The sequence below is a fragment of the Protopterus annectens genome, chromosome 4.part0 (genome assembly GCF_019279795.1).
Source record: "Protopterus annectens isolate FY-2018-M chromosome 4.part0, PAN1.0, whole genome shotgun sequence".
Classification (NCBI taxonomy): domain Eukaryota; kingdom Metazoa; phylum Chordata; order Ceratodontiformes; family Protopteridae; genus Protopterus; species Protopterus annectens.
The window spans coordinates 1,794,779,089-1,794,806,640 of record NC_056733.1 but is presented as its reverse complement, the minus strand read 5'-3'; the positions used below and the strand labels follow the sequence as shown (position 1 = coordinate 1,794,806,640).

The 27,552-nt window shown below is 39.8% G+C and overlaps 2 protein-coding genes across 2 annotated transcripts in view; one reads left to right on the top strand and one right to left on the bottom strand.

The window, feature by feature from the left end:
- FAM114A2 (family with sequence similarity 114 member A2) overlaps positions 1 to 7,266 on the bottom strand; it is a 1,115,082-nt gene extending 1,107,816 nt beyond the window's left edge. Inside the window, exon 1 of the mRNA XM_044069930.1 lies at positions 7,147 to 7,266. The gene's annotated coding sequence lies outside the window, so the exon portion shown is untranslated. The remainder of the gene's footprint in view (positions 1 to 7,146) is intronic.
- A 33-nt stretch (positions 7,267 to 7,299) lies between these two features.
- The window catches only part of MFAP3 (microfibril associated protein 3), a 312,681-nt gene continuing 292,428 nt past the window's right edge, over positions 7,300 to 27,552 (top strand). Inside the window, exon 1 of the mRNA XM_044069487.1 lies at positions 7,300 to 7,398. The gene's annotated coding sequence lies outside the window, so the exon portion shown is untranslated. The remainder of the gene's footprint in view (positions 7,399 to 27,552) is intronic.

Genomic DNA, 27,552 nt, shown 5'->3' with positions numbered 1-27,552 from the left:
AGTAGTAGTCCACTATTTTGATATCATGGAAGGGGTGAAACGTTAGGCAGTATTGGTTGTATCCTTTGGCAGAATATAGGGTGACGACACTTGCCTTCATAGCTATTGGTCGACAGAATGGTTTAAAACATGTATATTTCAGCTAATCCTGCTGCTACCCCTAAAATCATAGAGCAGTTGTCATCTCTGTTCAAGATGTTATGGTGTACAGTTCCATTGGCAGTCATTGCCAGTTCCAGTTTTCATACAGTGCTGAACTGATCTATCATGCTGTTTACTCTTATTTGCCATTAACTTTATTATCACAACATTGCTAATTTCTGTCTTATGTGCATCTGCTTACCACATTGGCTGTAGTATTTAACTACCTTTTCTGATCATGCTATATTTTTGCAATGTCCCCACCCTGCATGCTGCTGCTCATCGTAAAAATTTGTCATATACAATGTACTATTTGTTTATGAATTTTGGCCACAGTTTTTAAATGAGGAAAACAAACCGTGTTTAACAATATTCACATCTGACTTGGTTCTTGGGCAGCCCTCAGCATAGTCATAATTAACTCTACTGCATCTTCACCATAAGTATCTCAACTTAAACAAAAAAAATGCCACCTACGTAACATTCATATCTAATTTACCTTACAATCATAGTGCTTTTTATTTATTTTTTTTGTACTATTAGCAAGAGGGAACAGGCAGCACCCCCATTATGTCAGCAAGTGTAACACTACTCAACGCCAATGTCTGAATACAGATGGGGGTTCAACAACTGACAGCAGATACCACCCATAAATAAAATTTAAACTGAGTTCATAAGATAAAAACTGGTAACTATTTGAAATGCCAGAACCCGCTAGAGCATGTCCCAAAATATGGAGACCGAATGGCTGAAAGATCAGACTTGCATCTGAGTTCAAGATGCCATTTCTCAGAATATTCTCTTTTCTCCATGGTATTGCGAAATACAAAGACATGCATCTGGAGCGTTTCTCCCTGGGCCTCTGCTGAAAATTGGCTTGTTCCAAGTCAGACTTTCCCAGTAAACAAATAATAAATAAAGTATATACAAGTTCGGGGGAGGGTGCAAGGGGGGGGTTTGCACCCCCCTGCAAAAATTGTTTTAAGGTGAAGAGTGTGCTCTTCTCTTGTGTATTCAGTCTTTATTCAGCATGTTGACACTTGGCATTTCAAGTGCTGACATTTCAGTAGGGAGCCTAAAAATTAGTTGCATTTATGCAAAGCTGAGAGGGTGACACTTCCCAGAAAAATGTGTAGTACAGTACTGGACATCAGTGTTGCATGTACAGAGGGTTATGGTGGTAATTCATTTCAGTTTTAAAATATATAAATCAGCTTTTGTATAACTGTAGAGCTATAAACACATTAATCATTATAATAGTTACAATGTTGCAAAAAATGCAAATACAACAGCCTAAATTTTTGTGTTATAACACAAAACACATTTTGTGAAAGACAACCATTCTACTTAAACTACAAAACAAAATGACAAGATTGTCTTCTACGTGTGTCCATATTTATCATTTTAGAATTAATAATCAAAATATGCATAAAAATAACTCCCATTTCTTTACATACTCCGCTTTAATGGCTACCTAAGACTTAATATAAAAAAACTATCACACAGCCAAATGAGTCTGTTTTAAATAAAAAACACAAAAGTCATATGATGGCATGTAAGCAACTAAAACCTGCTTAAATGTTTTAAGCCCCATTAAGCCACACTATTGCAATGCTCTGCTCTAATGCACATTTAATATTCAAGTGCTCATTCTTACCTAGTGGAAAACTAGCATGCAGATTAAGTTGTAAATAAAATTCTCTATTTTCTAAAATATTGCCCAAATCCCCACCTATGAAGTCCAAGAATACATTTTCCATCACACAAAACACAAATCTTTTAACGTGTCTACACACATTGCTGTGTTTATGTAAAGCATTGTTAAGGCTGTTACTTCCAACAGCACAGGTATGTTTAAAAATTATCTGCAATAGTCATTGTGTAGTTTTCCCTACATAAAACAAAACAAACAAATAATATTTTTGGGCTTACAAGTAAAAAAAAAATAAATAAAAAATAATGGACACAAAGGTAAAAGATAAAACATAAGCATTAAAATATGAACTGTAAATATTTGTACTTTCTTTCCAATAACAAGCTTCTCTAACCACATTTTAAGATTGTAACCTAATTTCCTCCCCAAATTTGGAGGTAGTTAGTACAGCTTGTGTCTGTTATTTCCAATAAAAGCCAAAAAGTCCCTGGTGTAATTGGTGTCTACAGAAGGCAAACAGTAAAATTCAAAGTAAAAAACTTTCATTAAATATGTTAACTATTTTCCTGCCTTATACGGGGCTTATACCTTACTTCATATTGACTACTTACTCTGACACATCATCTACAAGCTTCACAGAGCAGGTTTTTCATTTACTTTTGAGTCCATTTGAAGTCAAAACATTTTATTTGGCTAAATGTGTGCCTTGTGATAGCTTTTATGCAGGGGAAACTACCCACATACTATGACATAGTATCTAATAAAATACATATGCTATTAAAGGTAAACAATCAAAGTTTTATACACAAAAAACACACTACTGTATGTAGAGGTTTTAAGAGAGTAAGGTTTTGTATAGTTGCACAGATCTCTTTAAACTTCAAAGGTAGACAATTTGACAGTCTTTTAAAAAATACAAAATTTTATTGATAACTTATGCTGCAATTTAGTTTGAAACCAGGTTTCAAAGAGCATTTAAATACTAAATGTGTATTAAAAACACAATACTGAAATAATGTGACTTAATGGGGAGTTACATTTTTAAGCAGTTTTTAGTACTGTTTGGTTGGTGTTGGACCTGTGGCCATACAAGCTTTGTGTTTTATTTAAATTAAACTAATTTGGTTATGTAATTGTTTTCTGTTGAAGTATTAAATAATTAGAACAGACAAAGTAACTAAAAATATTTCTATTTATGTGTATTTAGTAGCATACCAAGACTTCCTTTTATATTTCATTCATTGTAAAACTATAAACTTTTACAAACAAACAAGACAGGGATTACAATAAAGTAGTGTGGGATTGAAATAAAGTAATGTAATGGCCAGAATAAAAACAAAGGGAAACTTAATATTTTTCAAAAGTCTGGAAAAAAAAAAGTTCATCCAACCAAAAAGTCTGTAAGCACATTATCTGAGAAAGTGAACACACAGAAGTATATATAAAATCTGAGATAACAAGAAACTCAAGAGTATTATGTCTAATCCTGGGCTTGCATGAGATCATAAATCTTTATTTGGAACCTTTCTTTTGAGTTCCATTAAAAATACATTAAACTGAATGTAATATATGTTAATATACCACATCATTGGTGAACAGCACTGCTATTTGTACCTCATGTCTGAGTTATGATATTTCTGAGTCTGGGAGGGAAATTGGCTAGACTTAGACTGACCTGTTAAGAAAGCTGACCTAGTAATTAGCTATGAACTTACATTGGTGACAGCAAATTCACTCCAGAGGTGTAGCCCATGTCCCTCACAGACAGGATTAGACTCCCATCTCTGTGAACATTGTTAACCTAACCAAGGACAACTAGAGCAACTGAAGATAATTAAGGCTAGGCTTGTAAGGGTTATAGGTCCATTAGCCCAGTAACAACCTATGAACCTATGATTAGATCCTGGTTGCAATAAATAATTATGCTTTGACACTGAACTAAAATTGAACTTAGATCTAATAACTATCTACACTAATCTATTTGACTTATGGAACATAAAATAATCTGATAATTATGAATTTCAAGCAAGCAATAAAAAATTAATGTTAATATTTATAAAACTTGTAATACAGCAAAAGTCCATTTTACAAGTAAATGAAAACATATCTTTTTACATAAAGTGCCCATACTTCGAATAAAAGTGCCCATAGGGAGAATGGATACATTCTCTAGAATATTTTAAATAATTTAAACAGTATCCCCCCAAAAAAGGTTATTTTTAACTATTCTTTGTTTGGACCCTGTGTAGGACAGACTCAGGGTGCATTTAAAAACAAAAATATCTAATAAATTTAAAGTCTCTCTTGACAGATCCCTATATTTCCATCAAAACCGGCTTAGCAAAATTATGGTTATGATTTGACTTTTAAGTTAGTTGAGATTCTACTCTTGCAAAATGTTACAAGCATTCATTAACCAAACCAGGTAATCCCCAGATATTTCTGAATAATAAAATAACTGTCAAATATTGTGGACTACAAAATGTAATATCAACTAAAACAACTAATAAGTGACTTTCTTCTAGAATACAAAAAACAATGATTAAGGTTACCTTAGATATTCAACTTTATCTGAAAATAAGCAGGAGAAGATAATACTTTATGCCTGCTGAAGAATATATTTCACTGCAGATGCATTTAAATGTTAAATATAAGGCCTAGTTTACATTTTTCTTACTTAAGATACACATTTGGACATGAAATATGGAGAATGTTTTTTTATAATTCTCTTGTGTGGGATAACCACTTTTTAATTTACAATATTCAATATTGACTGTCATATAAGGTAATTTCATTCACAAAATTTGTATATACAGATTTCAGGTCTACTAACGCTTATGTGTCATCTCTCAAATTAGCCGTCAAATTTGTACAACATAATAGTTGTTCGCTGCCTTGTTGTTAATTCAAACAGTGATACTGTACATAATTTAGACTTGCAAATATATTAATTTTTGAGATTATCTTTTGGATAATTTCACTGAGGTGAGTGTGACCTCCCCCACCACCACCACTGAACCAGTAATCAAGGAGCCTCAATCCTCACCAGTGGGGGACGTACACTGACAGGATGACAAGGTATACACAAAGTATTACCAGAAGCAGCTCTCTTAAGAGCACACAGAGACCACAGTCAGTTAAGGGCTGGTTACTCCCTCTTTCTCCAGATCCCCAATAAGACTCCCCACTGGCACAGCTATAGAGTTGAGATCTCAGCTGAGTGGCCAAGCCAAGACCTCCAGCACCCTCTCTGTCCAACCAGTGCTTCATGTCCCTGCCCAAGTAGTTGACACACAGACTCTGAGGTTTGATTTATATATACACACACACATACACACACACACACACACACACACACACACACACATACACACACACACACACACATGAGAAAGGGTGGCACAAGTTTACTAGCTATGCCCCCTTTTGCCCAGACTATAAGGTAGTTATCACTGCCACCAGCCAGCTCCTTATTAGCTACTTAAGGCCCTTAACAAAGGGTGTCCAATCTTACTGTGGAATGTTACTATTAATACAAATGATAGTTTGACCAAGAGCAAGGCTATTAGGAGTGGCCCACAGTGTCACCAAGTAAATATTCAAGTACTCTCAGAAGTTAAATATCTATAGACAGATCAGCCACAATGAAATGCTTAAATACATTTAATAAAAGAACAAGAGAATACTAAATATACATTTACTGTGACATCAGAGCTAAAAAACGCATGCAATATTTAAAACATTGCAGGACAGTCTCAAATAAATTAAGAAAAATATCTAAACTAAGCTTTGCTATATTCCTGACTATATCTAAGAGAGTTAATATTTCCTAGAAACTTATTTACAGAGCAAGGCAGGTGTGGTGACTGGATTTTCTCTAGTTGCTGTTGTCAGGTCAAAGACAGAATATGGAATGCTCTGTCTATCTAACAGACTTTTTAAATTAATAATATCTCAAATATTACTGTTGGAATAGCTTGCAAAATGACTTCATTTTTTGTCATCTGACTCTATCCTAGGTGAAACCCCCACTGTTGTAAGCTAGCAGTATTTAGCATCCACCTGTGAAAATACATAGACCTGAAATCTTTGGCAGATGCGGAAAGTCAGAAAACAATTGCCTTCCTTCATGTTTCAAAACTAGTAATTATTTCACTTTAAAGACAATACTGAAAATTCCCTAGCATAGACATTCTGTCTCTAGCCGCCATAAAGTAATTTAATTTCAGCTATTTTTCTGATGTTTTGCTGGACTGAAGTTAACCTCTTGTGTTCCAGTTTTCACTGTTAAAATATATACATTTAAATAGCTACAATAGTGCAAGTACATTTCTGTTCTCTTCCAGCAGGGATACATCTTTAAGCTCAGTACTTTATAAAAATATCTTTTCAGCACATACGCCTGTACAAACCTAGTTTGCATACACATGACATACAATTTTAATATATTTGTAACACAAGCATCTTATATACATTATGTTGATATTCACAAATGACATATAATTATTTACAAAATTCCAGATAGCTATGCTGACCGTATCTCCCTTTGTCACAGTGTGTTACACTAATGGTAAATTACCGTGATCTCAACACATTTTAGCTATCACTGAATTATTATTCTTTAAGAATTACAAATCAATTATAATGTTTATCTATTGTAGTACATGTATCAATTTGCGCTAGATGAAAATGTAAACAACTGCAATTCTGCACTTCATAAAAACAACCGGGAAATACTTCAATGGTGCAAAACTAGAAGAGAAATTCATGTAGATATCTCCTGTCCTGACCAAATTTAAACAAACAGCGAATTCAAATTTAATGTGAGCTTTTTATATTAATGCATTTGTACAATCCGATTTTTTTTCAAAAAAGTAAATAAAACAGCAACCTGCTAAGCTAATTCTTACTGATTAGCTTTAAACACAACACCTTCTCAAAGAATCTTCTTCATCGTATGGAAGCGGACTTTCTTAAAGAGAACCGCAACTACCATTATTCAAAATAAGTGTCAGTCAAAAGTCAATGCAAGACTCAAGTCACAGGAAAAAAAATGACTGTCAGCAAAAGCGTGAAACACAGTCAGCATTCTTTACAGATTAATCATTTCTACACTTTATTTAGCTTAGCTGATACAAAATAGAATAGCCAGTAGTACTAACTAAGCGCAAGTATCCTTTAAACCATCTGCCCAAAAAACCCAGAAGCAAGTTGTGAGTGTACGTGTATGCTTGTAACATATCTTCACCAGAAAGCTGACAACTTGGTAGAACAACAAATCAGAACTTTTAAACAACAATATTGCTGTTTTATCATAGGTAGCTCTCCGTTTGTTGACAGCATCAGCTTACCTCTGAATTCACTTTGTTGTCACACAACTCCCACTCTCCAATACCCCTATCAGAAAAAAATACAGTAGAATTTTGTTGTGTGTTAGTAAAGCCCCAAGCCACGTCATACACAAGCGTAGATAGTACTTACGGTAGCAAGCACGCTCCCTTGTTGTGGTCTGTAACAGTTTACATTTGACCCGGAAACCATTCCAAAGGTAAAGACAGGGCAATTTCCCTTTTCGTGGTGTGGAGTTTTTACTAATGAACACGGTGAGTGATCGGAACTGGTTGTTTTCCCAAGAAATGAATTATTTTGTAATTGATTCTTTCTTGTTAGACGTACAGTATTGGAACAAGTCAACATGTTTACTGCAGCATTTTAAGGGCCTAAAGTAGAGAGCCAAGGCACGTCGTATCTTAGGTTCCTATTTTAGCAGAATTTTAAAATACAAGATTATCATAAGTAGTACATTCATGCGGTTCCTTTTGTGAATGTAAGGTTTTGATATCACTGTGCCAAATAAAGTCATTCTTGTTGCATTTTTGGTAAAAAGCGTATACTTAAAACTAATAATAGTGTAGTCATGTGAGAAGTATGACATTTAATTAAGTCTGAGGTGTATTGACTTCACGATTTCTGTTGATGATAACCAATTTAAATATCAATTTATTCAGTAGTTATTTGATCGGTAATATATTTTTTCTTTAGAATTAAAATGACTCATCTCAAAGTTGGGGTCCAGAAAGTCAGAATTTATGGAATGGCTGAATTTAACGTAGAGCATGTTACATTAAGCAAAATGAGTGTTTTCTGTTTTTGCGGCAAGACCTCGGTATTTGTGATTATCTTACAGTTGTGGGTAGTTGTATGGCTACAAATCTGGATATACTCCAGACATGCCTGTCAGCCTTCGAGGTTTAGAAATCAGTACATGCAGATTAGAAAAAGGAGTACTTAATTTTTCACGCTAAGCTGTTTTTAAGGCAAACCCGCTCCTAGCTAACCAAATTAGCCAGGGGTCTGGAGTGCATCTGCATTGAAAGCCAAGCTGTCCACCGGGGGAAAAAACTGAAAACTTAAGAATATTTTAAGCCAGCACTGCACCTTGCTAACTGCATTTAACTGAATTACTGCTTCATTTTTGCTGTTCGTGACTGCTTTTTATGCTGCATTTTGAAATTGTGTTTTCATTGCCTTGTATACCATCGGCTAGATTCAGACCTGCTGAGTCTAGATTGGTATCACTGTGCTCTTAAGGATCATAGGAGGTTGCTAGGCTAATAGCCCTGGGCCTTTATAAGCTTAGCCAATAGTTTATCCCCAAAAAAGAAATCTCATTCAGCACCTGTCACCTCTGTCAGTGGGAGACACAAGTGGAGCCCCTGGGACAAATTTGTGGTTTCCCATCCACTCATCAAGGTTGCACTTGAAGAGGGTACGCGAGGTACTCTGTTTTGACAAGTATGGGAAGTTTATTCCAGAGACAGGGTGGCCTCTGGCAGACAAATCTGTCTCTCCAGCAGGTTGTGTTGATGCTGCATCGAGCGGATAATGCACAAGGGATTAGACTTATTGATGTGGAGCATCTCTAGTAGGGCAGGGTCTGATATTGCCTTGTAGGCAAGCCACAGATCACCTCTAATCAATCTGTATGATACCGAGTAGAGTGATTAGTGATTTGAGCCTGTCTGCATAGGATGGGTGTTGGAGGCCATGAATTCTCTTGGTGAGGTATTTCTGTGGCCTTTCCAGTTGGTGCAGGTGTTTGAAGAGGTACATACCAGACAGGGCATTATACTCAATTATTGGCCTAATGAGAGTGGAGGACAGAGAAGTAATAACCTCCTTTTTTTCTGGATGCAATCCCTTTACTTATGAGATGAACCAAGTAAAAGGCTTTCATGACCACTGCCGCTACATGATGGTCAAATGTGAGATTTTTGCCAACGTGAGTACCCAGGTCTCTCACTACAGGTTGCGTGCTTAGAGGGTTGCTGTAGATGTGGTAATCAGTAGGGCCGTGTTTTTTGCTGAATGGTATGATAATATATTTTTGAGTTTAAGTTAAGGCCACGACTTTGGCACCAGTCATTTTGTTGCTGAGAGACCCTCTTGCAGTATGTTAACATAATTTGGGCAGTCAATGATTGCACCTAACTTACACTCGTCCACAGAGTTGGTCAGCTACAGGCCTTTTGTCTTTGCCTGGACCTCTGAGAAGTAGATGCCAAAACAGTAGGGGTCCCAGGCCAGATCCCTGGGGAACACCACTAGTGAAAGGTCTGCTGTCGGAGGTGGAAGCACCTATTTTGGCCTTGTGGGTTCCATCGGTGAGCCAGTTGGCCACCCACCTGATGAGATAGGGATTTACGCCAAGTTGTTAGCTTTTCGATGATGCCCGAGTGGGGGATTGTGTCAAAGGCCTTGGCCAAGTTAAGGTAAGCTGTATGAATGACTTTTTTCCTCATCCAGTGCCTTGGTGACAGTCTCACAAAAGTCAACCAGTTTCAATTGGCATCTTACATTAAGGGCCTCCCTGCACCCTTGTGGTAGAAGTGTGTAGCTCAGGACCCATCTGAGTTGGGGGTTGCTGGAGAAAGAATCAATTTGGGGCTTTCCCATTGGTAGTTGTGAGATGCAACCATATAGCCATACTGGAGGCTAAGCTCTCTCAACTCAGTACTGGTGAAACAAGTCAGGAGGAGAAGGAAACCACACTCACTACAATTCCAGTCTCACATAGACCTACCACGACAGCAAACCAAACACACAAAAACATACTCGGAGGCTCTAAATAAAAATCTGCCTAAGCAGCAGAGACCTCCAAAGCAGACACCCAAGCAACCGCTACCCCAAAACAAAACACGTGCAACACATAGCTCACAAAGCCAGTGGGCCGAACAGTCACAGCCCTTAAGGCTAAACAACACACCTGATACACTTGTAATAGGTGACTCTATCGTCAGGCACACTGACGTCCCGCTCACCAGGCTGAACAAGGAGAAAGTCACGGTGAGCTGCCTGTCTGGTGCTAGGATCTGCCACATAACACAAGCACTCGGGTCATTCCAAGGCAAGTACAAATATGACTCGGTCATTGTCCATGCTGGTGTGAATGACCTGAGACGTACCTCCCTGGGCTACATGAAAAGAGACATAGAGGAGCTCTCTGAGCATGTAGCCCAGGCCGGTATGACCCTGACCTTGAGTAGCATCTTACCCTCACCAAGAATGATGCCACAATATGAAGACAAGATGATCAGTTTCAACAACTGGCTTAAGTATTGGTGTCATTCAAAGGGGATCCAATGCCTGTCAGCCTGGGATGACATGCTCGACGAGCCACGATGCTTTGCTAGGGACGGCTTGCACCTGTCACCCCTGGGCTTTCGGATATTGGCAAAGGCTCTTGCTACCCCCATAGTGCCTTTTTTAGGCAAGGCTCAAAAGACAAACCCACCTCCATAGGTATCACAAGGGATAAGAAACTAAGAGTAATGCTACTCAATGCCAGAAGTCTAAACCTCAAGATGCCTTTTCGAAACTCTCGTTAGCATGGAGAACATCGATATCTGTGCAATAAGAGAAACCTGGTTCAAGGCTCCCAAGAGCACCCCAGCACTACCAGGTTATACCTCATACCATGCTTTTCGGCCCCAAAACTTGGACCGTACCACAAAAGGAGGGGGGAGTATCAATATTCGTCAAAGATACCCACACCTCCAGGTTGGTGGCACAGCACGAAGCATCAGAGACTATCCATGTGCAACTAACAGTGGGTAAAACTGCCTTCCAGTTTATAGCCTGCTACAGACAATCCTCCCAAACCCAGGAACCCCACTCGGCCTGCCTGAGAACACTGGCAAATATGAAGGTCTCTCCAAACACCATTATATTGGGCGACTTCAACTACCCAAACATAGACTGGGAGCATTACTCTAGCTCCAACACCCTAGCCCAAAGGTTCCTAGAATTTATAAACTCAAATGCTATGGAACAACTTTTTACCACTCCCACAAGAGGGGAAAACATACTGGACCTGATCATCACCAACATGGGGACTCTATGCTCCCGACCAGAAGTGTATCCCTCACTGGTAAGATCAGACCATAAACTAATCTCACTGGATATTCACATCCCGACTCCACCCCCTGCCCTGAAAACCACAGTGAAAAACTTTGCTAAATCAAATTTCACACTCCTCAAAACCGAGGTGGAATCCTTCAAAGCCCCCGGGCCTGTGGAAAATATGGCCCAGACCACAGAATCCTTTATAAACGCATCCTTTATAAATGCATTCTATCAGGCTAAACGCCGAAAAGTGTATAGTCGTCCCCTTTGGCAAAAACAAAGTGCCCACAAATTACCACATAGGTGGTAATCCATTAAGTACAGAAGAAATAATTAGGGACCTGGGAACCCAAGTTGATAGCAATCTCTCATTTGACAACCACGTGGCCAAAGTGGTTAGAAAAACATTTTTTATAGCCCACCTAATCATGAAGGGATTCACATCTAGATCAGGGGAGGTCATCGTGCCTCTTTACTCATCCCTCATCAGGTCCATAATTGAGTACAATGCCCCTTTCGGGATGTACCTTACCAGACACCTGCAGCAACTGGAAAGACCCCAAAAGTACCACACCAAGAGGATCATAGAGCTCAAACAGATGCCATATGCTGCCCGATTAAAGAAACTCCAGCTCTACTCAGTGGCATACCGCCTGCTCAGAGGCGATCTGTGCCTGACGTATAAAGCCATGTCCAACCCGGAATTAATGGACATGCTGCACCTCAGAAAATCTAAATCCCATCGAGCTACGCTCGAGACTTGAACCTCAGCACTGAAATAAATAGGACATGCTGGAGGGACAGATTCATAACCCAGAGGCTCCCTTCACTCTGGAATAAAATCCCAGTCCAGGTTAGGCAGAGTCCCTCATTTCCTCTCTTCAAGAGGAATCTTGATGAGTGGATGGGAGATCGTAGGTTTACCCCGGGTATCACTTCTGTGTCACTGTTAGACAGAGGCACAGTATACTAACCTTGAAAAAGGGCATCGCAAAATTAATTTAAATTGGGTGGCGAAAGCCAAACATACTCTGGCTTGGCTTATAAATGCCCTAGGGCAGATAGCCTAGTATGAACCTATGAAAACTGTTTAAAATTTCCTGTATATAAACCTTGCATTTTATGAGGGTTTGCACTCAGTTTACCGGAGCTGCAAAATATTTGTCAACTTTAGCTTGTGACTAAGTCTAGCTAGCCCACTTCCTTCCAAAATATCACATTCAGAAAAATCCTGCCACAGTGAACAGGCAGTTCCCCCGTCATTTCTCCTGCCAGCTTGATTGATATGGGCATATTGAGGCAGCGTAGCAGTTGCTTCATGTATACTTACTGTGACCATAGGAAGTACTGCCAGCTATGCCAGGAGAAGTAAGGCAGTGTATGTATGACTTACACCAGCACAACTAGCTTGGATTTTGTGAATAATTGTATGTCATTTGTATATCAGACTGATATGTACAGATACTTGTGCTGAAAACGTAATTGTGAGGTTTGCTTGTGTTAAAATGTATCAACGGTGTGCCCTGCTGGAAGGAAAAGAAATGTACATGCATTATTGTAACTGTTTAAATGTATACATTGTTACAGCATGTAGTGGGAGAGAAGAGGGTAATCGACCTGAGTTTGGAAAAAATATTCTTGAAATTAAATTACTTTATGGGTTAAGCCATAAAGATGTTATCCCATAGTTTTGAATGCAGCCAGAGATGCATTGTCTGTGCTAGAGAATAGCTTGTGGCTCTTGTAGGAAAAATGGAAGTGTTTTATGTTTTTATGAATTCCAGCAGCTGCACCACATATCAGCAGTGCTGTGTGTGTGTGTGTGTGTGTGTGTGTGTGTGTATTGTAGCACATAGATGGTAAACCCTTGTAGCTTCTAGTGTTGGTGATTATCAAGGGAAACCGAGTAAGATGACCAGATGTATGTGATGTCATTCTGTACAGAAATAATGTTTTAATATTAAAAGAGACTGAAATCTCAGGAGCATTCTGCATTTTTTCTTGGATCTGACAAGAATAGATAGTGAGAATAGGGTCCTGAGCTACACACCTACCACAAGGGTGCAGGGAGGCCCTAAACCTTGTCACCACAATAAACAAGACATGCTGGAGGGATAGATTCCTGTCCCAGAGACTTCCCATACTCTGGAACAGGCTACCCGTCTATGTCAGGCAAAGTTCTTCATTAGCACTCTTCAAGAAAAATCTTGATGAGTGGATGGGAAATAGGAAAAACACCCCGGGGATCACTTCTGTGTCTGCTTGACAGTGGCACAGGAAAATAACTTTCTTGGGGCCAGGGAATCTTGTTGGCTAGGCTTATGTAGGCCCTTGGGCCGATAGGTTCATAGGTAGGTACTAGGCTCTTAGCTAACTTCTGTTTTTCTATAACTGTGTGAAACTTTCCATTGGTGTTATTTTAATATTCCCAGTGCTGAAACTGTAAATAGATGTTTAGTAATTTTGTGTTCTTTTATTGTTTATTATTAAATATATTTAAACTTCTCATTGTGGCTGTTCCTTTTTAGAGAGTACTTAGGCTTTGAGAGTATTTGCTTGCTTATTTATTTATTTATTTATTTATTTCATTTGTTGACTGGGAAAGTATTTGGTGATAACTCTGGCCACTCCTGAGCCTTAAAGTAGCTGGCAGGTGTTCTGGTGGCAGTGATAACTACCCTGTATTCTGGGCAGAAGGGGGCACAGCAGGTGAATCTGTGCCAACCTTTCCCAAGTGTGTGTGTGAGCTGCTTGGAGCAGACACACAAACCGCTGGTTTCACAGAGAGGATGTGAGAGGCATTGCCATGGAACCCCAGTTAAGGACTCTACTCTAAGCTGTGCCAGTGTTGAGTCTTAATAAGGATCTGGAGAGAGAGAGAGGAGCCAGCCCTTGGACTGAGCATGCTCCCTGGGTGCTCTTAAGGAAAATTGTGCTTGTTGCAGAGAGGTCTGCACCTGGAAATACAGAGTGTATCCATTTTGTATTCCAAGTGAACGTCCCAGTCCACTGTCTGTGGTGCGGATTCAGGATCCTTGATTATTGGACCAGCATGGGGACATCACCCTTATAACTATTTACTCCTAAAACTAACACCGTATGTGAGAGATGCAAATACACTGTGGTACTGGAGTCAGTTCTCTCACATAAAAACAAATTAGACTTCAAATAGGTTGTCAGCACATGTTTCACCTCACACACAAACCTCACCTCTCACACAAAATAAGGTCATGACACTCAAACCCACATACGCGGTGGTTCTCACTAAAAGCCTACCAAAAGAGCAGAGACCTCCCAAATGCACAACATCCACACTCACCGCAAAGCATAAAGAAACCACTACACATATCAACACATACATCAGTGTCTCAACAAATAAGTCCCAAGGCAAAACACATCAAATTTCTTGGTCATAGGTGACTCCATGGTGAGACACACTGATGTCCCCCTCACCAGACTGGACAAGGAGAAGGTCACTGTTAGCTGCCTACTAGGTGCCAGGATTGGACAAATCACATAGGCACTCCAGTCACTCATTATAACTCTGTCATAGTCCATGTTGGACTGAATGACTTGAGACATATCTCTTTATGTGAAGAGAGACGTGACAGAACTCTCTGATTGTGTGTCTCGGACAGGTATGTCCCTGGCCCTAAGCAGTATCTTACCATCACCCAGAATGATGCCACAATATAAACAAAAAATGATTGCCTTCAACAATTGGCTCAGCTTCTGGTGTCAGTCCAGGGGTTTCCATTGTCTGTCAGCCTGAGAGGAAATGGTAGACGGGCCTCTTTGCTTTGTTAGAGATGGTCTGCACTTGTCCCTCCCTAGGCTTTCAGATACTGGCAAAGGCTCTTGCCTCCCCATAGTGTCTTTTTAGGCAATGTTAAAACAACAAATTTTCCAACGTAACAAAATCCAATTGAGACAAACTCAGGGTTGTGCTGCTTAATGCTAGGAATTTAAATATGAAACTGTACTCCCTGGAAGGACTTCTCACCTTGGAGGATGCTGACATCTGTGCAGTTACCAAGACATGGTTCAAGGCCACTGAAAAGATCCTGGCCGTGCAAGGCTACAATGCCTTCCACACGTTCAGACCACAAAATGAGCAGGAAGGAAGCAAAGGTGGAGATGTATCAATCTTCATTAAAACCAAGTACACTTCAAGACTGGTCGAACAGCATGACTCTTTCGAAGTACTCGCATGTCCAATTAACTATTGAGAAAGTACCATACCGCATCATTGCTAGCTATATATCTCTATTTACTGGAATTCCTTGCCATACAGCCCAATACCTTAGTCATGGGAGATTTCAGCTATCCTGCCATAGACTGGGGGGACATACACAAGCAAAAACACGCTCCTGCAGAGGTTTCTGGACTTTAACACAAATGCGGTGGAACAGATAGTCTGCACCCCCACTAGGGCCTCCAATGTTCTGGATACTTCTCCATGCGTGATGCCCTTCTTGGTTAGGTCAGACTACAAATCAGTCTCATTTGAGGTAACTACTGGAACTGACACCCTCACAGGAACAAAATGATAAAAAAACTTAACCAAAACGAACTACAGTGCACTTAAGCGATGGTTTACAAAGCTTCATACCACCTACAGTTGCAGACAGCAATGATCACTGTGCAGAAGTGTATGCAAATGCTCTGTACAAATTCTTAGTTAGGTACAACAGAATTTATGCAGTCACTTTATCAAAACCAGGTCTTCATGTAAAAACAAGCCACCATGGTGGACTTCAAGTATAACTAAATTGTTTAACAAGAAGAAGAACTGTTGTCCAAAGGCAAGAGGGATGTCACTCTGCAAAGGAAGAGTTCCCTCCTAAGCCTAAACAGGAAAATTGGAAGTCTTGTAAAGTCTTTTAAAGCAAATTAGGAAACTAAAATTGCATCCCTAGCCAAGGATAATCATAAGGCATTCTTTAACTGCATCCAGAGTCTAAAAGGGAATGGCCAGCCATGTGCCAAACTGGTTGTAGATGGGATCACTCATACTACAGTGGAAGATATCACCGACCTGCTAGCTGACAGCTTCAGCGCAAACTTCACCCCCCTCATCCCCACCTACCATATCCCAAAGCATACCCGACACCAGTCCCTTGCTTAGTATCCCTAGAAAGCAGGTAATCTCTGCACTCACCAAGGCCAAAAACACTACCTCAATGAGACCAGATAATATCCCAGGTTGTTTACTAAACAATCTCAAACAAGACCTAGCAGATCCACTTGGCATTCTCTTTAATCATAACTTCTGAACTGGCTATGTTCCTGCAGAATGGAGAACAGCAACAGTAATCCCCCTGCACAAAGGGGGAGGGCATCGACTGACTCTGGAAACTACAGACCTATAAGTCTTTCCATGGCCTTGCAAATAAGGGTGGTTAGAATTAGCATGGACCTTATCAACAAAGACGTAAGCACCCCCCAAATACTGGACCCAACCCAGTTTGCCTTAAAGGGTAGATCATGCTTATTAAACCTGGTAGACATCTTTGAGAATGTCATCAAAGCCTTGGACAAAGATAAGACTGTGCACACAGCTATCTCAACCTTGCCAATGCTTTCAACACAATTCCTCACTTTGGCATCATTGAGAAACTGTCCCAGATGGGGATTAACCCTTAATGTTATTCGATGAGTAGCCAGTTTGCTCACTGAAAGAACATAAAATTGATGACTCCACCAGTGGAGTACCACTGGGGTCAGTGCTGGGCCCCTTACTGTTTGGCATCTATTTCTTAGAAGTCCAGGCCAAAGTAGACAGCCTTTGGCTCGCCGAGTTCACTGATTGCAAACTGGGAGCAATCTGAGTCCCCCAACAATGTCAGCATAGTACAGGAAAGGCTAACACAAACAAATGGTTGGTGCCAGCCATGGTCTAAAACTAAATGCAAAACAATGCATTATTATTCCCTTTGGCAAAATGGAATTTCTGCAAATTACAGTATTGACAGCACCCCCCTGAAATCCAACCCAGTGGTACAAGACTTGGGGAACACAAGATGATACCAATCTGAACTTTGACCACCAAGTGTCCACAGTGGTAAGGAAAGCCTTTTATGTAATGTACCTCATAAGAAAGGGCATATCATCCAGGTCAAGGGATGTTATAACTCTACTGTACCGGACCCTCATCAGACCACTAATAGAGTATAATGCACACGTTTGCATGTACCACATGAGGCACCTGCAGCAGCTGGAGAGACCTCAAGAGGTTTCTCACTAAGAAAATACAGGGACTCCAAACCATGACCTACATGGACATGCTGAAAGCCCTGTCACTTTACTCTGCATCTTTATAGGCTGCTGAGAGGCGTCACCTATCGGGCAGTCTCCAACTCTGCTCTAATGCAAATGTTGCACATCCGCAAGTCAAATGACAAGAGTTACTCGCTCTAGGGATCTCAACCTAGCTTTTAACATTAACAGATCATGCTGGAGAGACGTTTATGTCTCCCAGAGACTGCCGCTTCTCTGGAATAGACTCCCTATTCACAGAAAACAGAGCTCCTCACTGACCCTATTGAGACGCAGCCTAGATAACTTGATGGTAGACAGCAAGTTCGTCCCTGGGGTGGTACCATTGTTCCTTTTCAAGTTCGTCCCTGGGGTGGAACCATTGTCCCTTATGGACAGGGGTAGCCAATGTCACAGACCCGCTCTGTTCATAAATTCGTTCTGTGAACTACCCAAAAAAGAACAAATTGGTGTACTTGGGATTAACATGGCTAGGCTAGTAAAGACTGTAGGGTCACTACCCTAGTAACCTCCTATGAAAGAGTAGACCTTCTCTTAGGAGCTCAGCTGTTCAAACTCTTGCATAAACATACCCTTCCAACTAATAACACAAACTCCTGCATACAGTCTAAGAATCTTGAAGTACTTGGGCGTTAAAACAGAAATCCATCTCTGACCATGCATTCTCAGTACTTGGGCCCAAACTGTGGGAGTCCTTCCTACTCAAAATGAAAGAGATGTCTTATTTCACGTTCCATTCTCTACTAAAATCACATTTAGTTAAAGAAGCAGTCTGTCCGTTACTCCTTAGGTCACATCACTTAATTCTTCTCCACTCTAAGTCAACCACTGAGAGCCTTTGCACCCTTTTATAGCTGTAATTTATTGTAATCTAAATTTCTCAAATATTTTGACACTTGTGTACATATCGGGAATGAATGTATTAAATTTACTATTTATCCAAAGCATTACACTTCAATTGTACTGTTTTAGTATCACTTGTGCTTTATTGTACTCTTGTCTATTTTGTATGTCTGTTCAGTTTTTGACCCCAAGATGAGACTGAAATTGGTCAGAATTAATCAGTGCTTTATCCCAGTAAACACATTGAAACAAATAAATAAATAAAACCTATATGGTCATTGATAGGAAATCTTTGCATTGGCTTGATTTTTATTTAATTAGGTGTATACCCATAAACACGTGTGACCTTGAGGAACATTTGCAAATCTAGGAGAAACGAGGCTAAATGAGAGCCAAAATCATAGCTCTAGGATTAAGTCATAGCTCTCTGGCAGTGACAGGTCTCTTAGAAGTAGGGCATAGTTCTCAGATCTTCTCATATTGAGGTTTGTTGTGTTCCTTTGAACCACAAACAGATCTTGAGCCTCCAGTAGCTATTTAAAAAAAAAAAACTGCTATGGACTACTGATTAAAAAAAAAACTGCAAAAGCAGACCACTTTTCCCTCCCTTACACATACATCATTGAAATAACTATGATGTGGCTGACTATGCTAGTCTTTCACTGCTAATTTGCAGTTAAACGTTTTCATTGATTATTACTGACTCTGTATTTACCCTGCTTAATGTTTTCAAACTTCTGAGTGGCCATAGTCTGTAGTGGCACTCAGTGGGTGTAAGACTGAATGGGGTTCCAACACATCACAGTATGTATGCATGTACCCACAGACTGTTAAGATAGTTGTCGTTTCATTTTCAGCCTGTTTTTCTTTTTCTGTAGTTAGTATTGATCACATATTATAGTAAATTATATGATTGTTTAACATTTTAAGCATATGTTTTCAAATTTGCCTAACCTCCTGTGGGCCAGCTCCCCACACAATTTGAGAAACACGTTCATTAATGTACTTCTTAGTTGACAGCTCTTCCATTCCTTTGCTTTTGATCAAAAGGACTTTTTTTTACCCACAAGGTATAGGATAGTAGCCTCTTTTTACACTGTAGTGCTTGATTTGAACTCCTTGTGTTTGCTTCCTTTTTTTATGTCCAGAGGTTAAATCTAGATTACAAAGCAGAGTTTGCCCAAACTTTGGACCTGATTTGTATATCCATCTCCTGCATGATAGTTGAAAGTTTGAAGAAATAAAAATTTTAGAGAAAAAAAAAAATCTACATTGGCAGCAGGTGACTTATAACTGCCCAGATAAATTGTTGGTCAGAGGATGTTATATTTAATCAGACTTCTGAGAAAACTGCAAGAAGTCAGTCCTGTAAAAACTGGTCATTATCTGCGATCTTCACATTTTTGCTAGAAAGGTTAATGAATATTTGGTTTTCAGCAAACTGTGTCTGTCTGGTGTTTTGATAGGAGCAAAAGGCGGGATTTGCAGTCCTTATTCCAAACCTAGGAAGGGGTACATTTATGGCTACTGCATGTCTGGCTTAATTTGGAAGATGAACGATCTTGTGAAAAGTCTTAAGTTAAGCTACAACTTTACCATTTGGATTTCATCGTGTTTATGAAAGGAAAAGTGCTGGTCAAAAAGGAGACCGAGATACTTTGATCTGTAACATAAAGAAAATCCTGAAGGATCAGAAATGACAAAATTATGAAAGCGTGCTTAAATTTTTGCTGTGTACCAAATAACATTAGAGAACTTTTGCAAGAGTTGACTGCCAGGTTATCAGGCTGAAGCTAGTTGAGTTAAGTTATAAAAAGTCATGTGGAAGTACTTTATGTATGTAGGCTGGAGGTATGTCTTTTAAACAAAACAATATCCTGTATGTAAAGGACAGAGTTGGTGTGAGGGAGGTCCCATAGAAGGTCATTTAGTAAAAGTGAAAAGAGAAGTGGTCCAGGAATAAAATCTTAAGGAACACCTTTTGTGAGATATTCCTTAAATGTAGGTAATGTTAGGTCTAGTTAGAGTGGAGATGAAATTGAAGATCAAGTTTTTGAACTATTGCAGCATGTCATTAGAGAAACCAGTCTCACCTAGTTTATGAACAGCAGAAGGAAATTCTCCGCTGTATCAAAGGTATTTCTAAGATCAAGGAAGTTTGTTACAGGAATTTTACTATGGTTTGTATTAGAGTAGGTGTGATCAGTAAGAGAGAAAATAGCTGTAGTAGTGCTGTAGTTGAGGCAACATCCTTGTTTCCTGTTGAGAATATCATTTGATGATGTAATCAAGAATTTGAGTATAAATATTTTTTTCAAGAACTTGAGAGGACAAAGGTTAGAGAGAGGATTGCAGTCATTGGCTGAAGAAGGGTTAAAGACTTTTGGAAGTGATTAGACAAGGGCTTGTTTAAAGCTGTGTGGAACATTAAAATCCTGTAGGTGTAGCTGCTTGTCTCTTTGGATGGAGTGCTCATACCTAAGCTTCTCCTTTTAATTCTACTTTCCCTGGATCCCCACCAAGACAAGTTCGATCTATTGGCCTGCAGTGCTCTTTAACAGAACCAGGCAACCTTGGAATGAGTTATTTTAAAAATATGTTTTATCCTCCAGACAAAATTTATTGCTAGCCCTTGTTTAATTTCTATTTTTAAGTAAGGCACTCCATCACGGATGTTAGATTGCCCCTCCCCATGCTGTACTTCCTAACAGCAGTCTCCCTTTGCAAGCTGTTTAAACTATTTGAAAGCCCTGCTGTTTTTCTAGTATTACTAAACCCTTTCTCCTATAACTTGTGGTCTTTCTAAATCCCACATACACCTGGTTACAAGTGTTTATTTTATTTCAAAAGAAAGGTATGCAAAACAAGTAAGTCCAAAGTACCTACTGATTTTCTTATTGTTTCAGAACATTAGCTGCCCTCCCCCTCCCCATTCTGTACTTCTAACTGCAATCTGTTTTTATATGCTGTACTATTTGTATGCTCTGCTGTTTCTCTACTTCTACTAAACCTTTTCTCTTATAAATTTTTGTCTTCCTAATTTCCACATAACTCCTTTGGTAAAATTGGCTTATTTTATTTCAATAAGACAGGTATGCAAAACAAGCAAGTCAGAGTACCTACTGCCTTTTCTTATTCCTACTGCCTTTTCTTATTGTTTATGTAGACTTGCATATCTGTGAAATCAGGGCCAGCCCTTTTCATCATACTGTTGCTATCCACCATTTTTCTGGTCTATTCTGATCCTCCCCCTCCCCACAAGAACAATTGCAGCCTGATCAGGGCCAGCCCTTTTCATTACACTATTGGTTATCCACCACATTTTCTGGTCTATTCTGTCCTCCCCTCCCCCACAAGACCTATTACAGCCTAGCATAGCTTTCTTATGCTACAGGAGCCATTTTTAAATCCTCTTTAACACCCAAAAAAAAACCTTTTAAAAACCTCTCACCTCTCACACAAAATAAGGTCATGACACTCAAACCCACATACGCGGTGGTTCTCACTAAAAGCCTACCAAAAGAGCAGAGACCTCCCAAATGCACAACATCCACACTCACCGCAAAGCATAAAGAAACCACTACACATATCAACACATACATCAGTGTCTCAACAAATAAGTCCCAAGGCAAAACACATCAAATTTCTTGGTCATAGGTGACTCCATGGTGAGACACACTGATGTCCCCCTCACCAGACTGGACAAGGAGAAGGTCACTGTTAGCTGCCTACTAGGTGCCAGGATTGGACAAATCACGTAGGCACTCGAGTCACTCAACACAAGTACCATTATAACTCTGTCATAGTCAATGTTGGACTGAATGACTTGAGACATATCTCTCTATGTGAAGAGAGACGTGACAGAACTCTCTGATTGTGTGTCTCGGACAGGTATGTCCCTGGCCCTAAGCAGTATCTTACCATCACCCAGAATGATGCCACAATATAAACAAAAAATGATTGCCTTCAACAATTGGCTCAGCTTCTGGTGTCAGTCCAGGGGTTTCCATTGTCTGTCAGCCTGAGAGGAAATGGTAGACGGGCCTCTTTGCTTTGTTAGAGATGGTCTGCACTTGTCCCTCCCTAGGCTTTCAGATACTGGCAAAGGCTCTTGCCTCCCCATAGTGTCTTTTTAGGCAATGTTAAAACAACAAATTTTCCAACGTAACAAAATCTAATTGAGACAAACTCAGGGTTGTGCTGCTTAATGCTAGGAATTTAAATATGAAACTGTACTCCCTGGAAGGACTTCTCACCTTGGAGGATGCTGACATCTGTGCAGTTACCAAGACATGGTTCAATGCCACTGAAAAGATCCTGGCCGTGCAAGGCTACAATGCCTTCCACACGTTCAGACCACAAAATGAGCAGGAAGGAAGCAAAGGTGGAGATGTATCAATCTTCATTAAAACCAAGTACACTTCAAGACTGGTCGAACAGCATGACTCTTTCGAAGTACTTGCATGTCCAATTAACTATTGGGAAAGTACCATGCCACATCATTGCTAGCTATATATCTCTGTTTACTGGAATTCTTTGCCATACAGCTCAATACCTTAGTCATGGGAGATTTCAGCTATCCTGCCATAGACTGGGGGGACATGCACAAGCAAAATCACGCTCCTGCAGAGGTTTCTGGACTTTAACACAAATGCGGTGGAACAGATAGTCTGCACCCCCACTAGGGCCTCCAATGTTTTGGATACTTCTCCATGCGTGATGCCCTTCTTGGTTAGGTCAGACTACAAATCAGTCTCATTTGAGGTAACTACTGGAACTGACACCCTCACAGGAACAAAATGATAAAAAAACTTAACCAAAACTAACTACAGTGCACTTAAGCGATGGTTTACAAAGCTTCATACCAACTACAGTTGCAGACAGCAATGATCACTATGCAGAAGTGTATGCAAATGCTCTGTACAAATTCTTAGTTAGGTACAACAGAATTTATGCAGTCACTTTATCAAAACCAGGTCTTCATGTAAAAACAAGCCACCATGGTGGACTTCAAGTATAACTAAATTGTTTAACAAGAAGAACTGTTGTCCAAAAGCAAGAGGGATGTCACTCTGCAAAGGAAGAGTTCCCTCCTAAGCCTAAACAGGAAAATTGGAAGTCTTGTAAAGTCTTTTAAAGCAAATTAGGAAACTAAAATTGCATCCCTAGCCAAGGATAATCATAAGGCATTCTTTAACTGCATCCAGAGTCTAAAAGGGAATGGCCAGCCATGTGCCAAACTGGTTGTAGATGGGATCACTCATACTACAGTGGAAGATATCACCGACCTGCTAGCTGACAGCTTCAGCGCAAACTTCACCCCCCTCATCCCCACCTACCATATCCCAAAGCATACCCGACACCAGTCCCTTGCTTAGTATCCCTAGAAAGCAGGTAATCTCTGCACTCACCAAGTCCAAAAACACTACCTCAATGAGACCAGATAATATCCCAGGTTGTTTACTAAACAATCTCAAACAAGACCTAGCAGATCCACTTGGCATTCTCTTTAATCATAACTTCTGAACTGGCTATGTTCCTGCAGAATGGAGAACAGCAACAGTAATCCCCCTGCACAAAGGGGGAGGGCATCGACTGACTCTGGAAACTACAGACCTATAAGTCTTTCCATGGCCTTGCAAATAAGGGTGGTTAGAATTAGCATGGACCTTATCAACAAAGACGTAGCACCCCCAAATACTGGACCCAACCCAGTTTGCCTTAAAGGGTAGATCATGCTTATTAAACCTGGTAGACGTCTTTGAGAATGTCATCAAAGCCTTGGACAAAGATAAGACCGTGCACACAGCTATCTCAACCTTGCCAATGCTTTCAACACAATTCCTCACTTTGGCATCATTGAGAAACTGTCCCAGATGGGGATTAACCCTTAATGTTATTCGATGAGTAGCCAGTTTGCTCACTGAAAGAACATAAAATTGATGACTCCACCAGTGGAGTACCACTGGGGTCTGTGCTGGGCCCCTTACTGTTTGGCATCTATTTCTTAGAAGTCCAGGCCAAAGTAGACAGCCTTTGGCTCACCAAGTTCACTGATTGCAAACTGGGAGCAATCTGAGTCCCCCAACAATGTCAGCATAGTACAGGAAAGGCTAACACAAACAAATGGTTGGTGACAGCCATGGTCTAAAACTAAATGCAAAACGATGCATTATTATTCCCTTTGGCAAAATGGAATTTCTGCAAATTACAGTATTGACAGCACCCCCCTGAAATCCAACCCAGTGGTACAAGACTTGGGAACACAAGATGATACCAATCTGAACTTTGACCACCAAGTGTCCACAGTGGTAAGGAAAGCCTTTTATGTAATGTACCTCATAAGAAAGGGCATATCATCCAGGTCAAGGGATGTTATAACTCTACTGTACCGGACCCTCATCGGACCACTAATAGAGTATAATGCACACGTTTGCATGTACCACATGAGGCACCTGCAGCAGCTGGAGAGACCTCAAGAGGTTTCTCACTAAGAAAATACAGGGACTCCAAACCATGACCTACATGGACATGCTGAAAGCCCTGTCACTTTACTCTGCATCTTTATAGGCTGCTGAGAGGCGTCACCTATCGGGCAGTCTCCAACTCTGCTCTAATGCAAATGTTGCACATCCGCAAGTCAAATGACAAGAGTTACTCGCTCTAGGGATCTCAACCTAGCTTTTAACATTAACAGATCATGCTGGAGAGATGTTTATGTCTCCCAGAGACTGCCGCTTCTCTGGAATAGACTCCCTATTCACAGAAAACAGAGCTCCTCACTGACCCTATTGAGACGCAGCCTAGATAACTTGATGGTAGACAGCAAGTTCGTCCCTGGGGTGGTACCATTGTTCCTTTTCAAGTTCGTCCCTGGGGTGGAACCATTGTCCCTTATGGACAGGGGTAGCCAATGTCACAGACCCGCTCTGTTCATAAATCTGTTCTGTGAACTACCCAAAAAAGAACAAATTGGTGTACTTGGGATTAACATGGCTAGGCTAGTAAAGACTGTAGGGTCACTACCCTAGTAACCTCCTATGAAAGAGCAGACCTTCTCTTAGGAGCTCAGCTGTTCAAACTCTTGCATAAACATACCCTTCCAACTAATAACACAAACTCCTGCATACAGTCTAAGAATCTTGAAGTACTTGGGCGTTAAAACAGAAATCCATCTCTGACCATGCATTCTCAGTACTTGGGCCCAAACTGTGGGAGTCCTTCCTACTCAAAATGAAAGAGATGTCTTAATTCACGTTCCATTCTCTACTAAAATCACATTTAGTTAAAGAAGCAGTCTGTCCATTACTCCTTAGGTCACATCACTTAATTCTTCTCCACTCTAAGTCAACCACTGAGAGCCTTTGCACCCTTTTATAGCTGTAATTTATTGTAATCTAAATTTCTCAAATATTTTGACACGTGTACATATCGGGAATGAATGTATTAAATTTACTATTTATCCAAAGCATTACACTTCAATTGTACTGTTTTAGTATCACTTGTGCTTTATTGTACTCTTGTCTATTTTGTATGTCTGTTCAGTTTTTGACCCCAAGATGAGACTGAAATTGGTCAGAATTAATCAGTGCTTTATCCCAGTAAACACATTGAAACAAATAAATAAATAAAACCTATATGGTCATTGATAGGAAATCTTTGCATTGGCTTGATTTTTATTTAATTAGGTGTATACCCATAAACACGTGTGACCTTGAGGAACATTTGCAAATCTAGGAGAAACGAGGCTAAATGAGAGCCAAAATCATAGCTCTAGGATTAAGTCATAGCTCTCTGGCAGTGACAGGTCTCTTAGAAGTAGGGCATAGTTCTCAGATCTTCTCATATTGAGGTTTGTTGTGTTCCTTTGAACCACAAACAGATCTTGAGCCTCCAGTAGCTATTTAAAAAAAAAAAACTGCTATGGACTACTGATTAAAAAAAAACTGCAAAAGCAGACCACTTTTCCCTCCCTTACACATACATCATTGAAATAACTATGATGTGGCTGACTATGCTAGTCTTTCACTGCTAATTTGCAGTTAAACGTTTTCATTGATTATTACTGACTCTGTATTTACCCTCCTTAATGTTTTCAAACTTCTGGGTGGCCATAGTCTGTAGTGGCACTCAGTGGGTGTAAGACTGAATGGGGTTCCAACACATCACAGTATGTATGCATGTACCCACAGACTGTTAAGATAGTTGTCGTTTCATTTTCAGCCTGTTTTTCTTTTTCTGTAGTTAGTATTGATCACATATTATAGTAAATTATATGATTGTTTAACATTTTAAGCATATGTTTTCAAATTTGCCTAACCTCCTGTGGGCCAGCTCCCCACACAATTTGAGAAACACGTTCATTAATGTACTTCTTAGTTGACAGCTCTTCCATCCCTTTGCTTTTGATCAAAAGGACTTTTTTTTACCCACAAGATATAGGATAGTAGCCTCTTTTTACACTGTAGTGCTTGATTTGAACTCCTTGTGTTTGCTTCCTTTTTTTATGTCCAGAGGTTAAATCTAGATTACAAAGCAGAGTTTGCCCAAACTTTGGACCTGATTTGTATATCCATCTCCTGCATGATAGTTGAAAGTTTGAAGAAATAAAAATTTCAGAGAAAAAAAAATCTACATTGGCAGCAGGTGACTTATAACTGCCCAGATAAATTGTTGGTCAGAGGATGTTACAGGATATTTAATCAGACTTCTGAGACAACTGCAAGACGTCAGTCCTGTAAAAACTGGTCATTATCTGCTATCTTCACATTTTTGCTAGAAAGGTTAATGAATATTTGGTTTTCAGCAAACTGTGTCTGGTGTTTTGATAGGAGCAAAAGGCGGGATTTGCAGTCCTTATTCCAAACCTAGGAAGGAGTACATTTATGGCTACTGCATGTCTGGCTTAATTTGGAAGATGAACGATCTTGTGAAAAGTCTTAGTTAAGCTACAACTTTACCATTTGGATTTCATCGTGTTTATGAAAGGAAAAGTGCTGGTCAAAAAGGAGACCGAGATACTTTGATCTGTAACATAAAGAAAATCCCTGAAGGATCAGAAATGACAAAATTATGAAAGAGTGCTTACATTTTTGCTGTGTACCAAATAACATTAGAGAACTTTTGCAAGAGTTGACTGCCAGGTTATCAGGCTGAAGCTAGTTGAGTTAGTTATAAAAAGTCATGTGGAAGTACTTTATGTATGTAGGCTGGAGGTATGTCTTTTAAAC